The sequence below is a fragment of the Rhinopithecus bieti genome, unplaced genomic scaffold, assembly GCF_001698545.2.
Source record: "Rhinopithecus bieti isolate Rb0 unplaced genomic scaffold, ASM169854v2 scaffold_7897, whole genome shotgun sequence".
Classification (NCBI taxonomy): domain Eukaryota; kingdom Metazoa; phylum Chordata; class Mammalia; order Primates; family Cercopithecidae; genus Rhinopithecus; species Rhinopithecus bieti.
In genome coordinates this window covers 1-1,184 of record NW_016805510.1, presented here as the reverse complement: position 1 = coordinate 1,184, position 1,184 = coordinate 1, and positions in this window count along the sequence as shown.

Genomic DNA, 1,184 nt, shown 5'->3' with positions numbered 1-1,184 from the left:
TTTTTTTTTAGACGGAGTCTTGCTCTGTTGCCCAGGCTGGAGGGCAGCCGCATGATCCCCGCTGTGTGCGGGAGAATCTCTTGAACCCTGGAGGAGGAGGTTGCAGTGAGCTGAGATCGCACCATTGCACTTCAGCCTGGGCAACAAGAGCGAAACTCCATCTCAGACAAAATAAAACAAAATTAGATAGATAACTAACCCAGCACCAAAACTGCATAACTAAAAAAAAAGTCTAGGAGGTACTATGTCCATTCCCTGCAAGCCAATAAAGGCCACGTCTGGGGCATATATCCAAGAAAATAATCCCAAAGATGAAGTTATGGTCACAAATATGCTCTGTACGGTGTTATTTATTAAGAGCAAAAATGGAAAACAACCCAAATATCAATCAAATGGGACTGAACCATTGCAAATGTACTAAAATAACACTGTTAAACATTTTCGTACAAGAGAAAGATTTTAATAACTTAAAGTGAAAAGACAGGAAACAAAATTACTAAGGATTATTGGTTTATTTTCATGCCACTTCATTCCACAAAAAGATTTCAGATATCTTACAAAAAGACACACTAGAAATATTAAAATACTCTCTGAACCTGAAGCAAAATCAGGGTAAGCTAGCAGAAAGGCGTATAAGCCAAAGGCATCTAGGCATCTTTAACAGCTGACCACGGCCCTGCGCGGTGGCTCCGCCCCAATCCCCGCACTTGGGGAGGCCGAGGAGGGAGGATCGCTTGAGACCAAGAGCTCGAGACCAGCCCGGCCAACACAGCAAGCCCCCGCCACTAGAAAAAATTTAAAAATCAGCCGGAAGCCAGAAGCCAGGGACAGGGCTGAGGATCGCTCCCGCCCCTCGGAGGCCGGTGACCAAGGGTCACTCCCGCTCAGTAGAGGCCGGAGGCCCCGGGTCGCTCCCGCCCACCTCCGCGGACCAGCGCAGCCCCTCCCACCCCATTCCCTGTGGTATGGACGTTCAGGCCCCCTCGGTCTAGGCAATCCCGCAGAGCCACCCACGGCGCTTTAAAAATGTTGGTGCCCAACACCTCCCCGAAATAGAGCCCACTCTACCTCGGTCGGGGAGCCCAGGACCTTCGCGTCCCCTCAACGCCTCCGTCCGCGGGTCCGCTTTGCGCAGGCGCGGCGCCCCCACGCAGCCCCCGCCCGGGCGTGACGTGGTGCGCAGG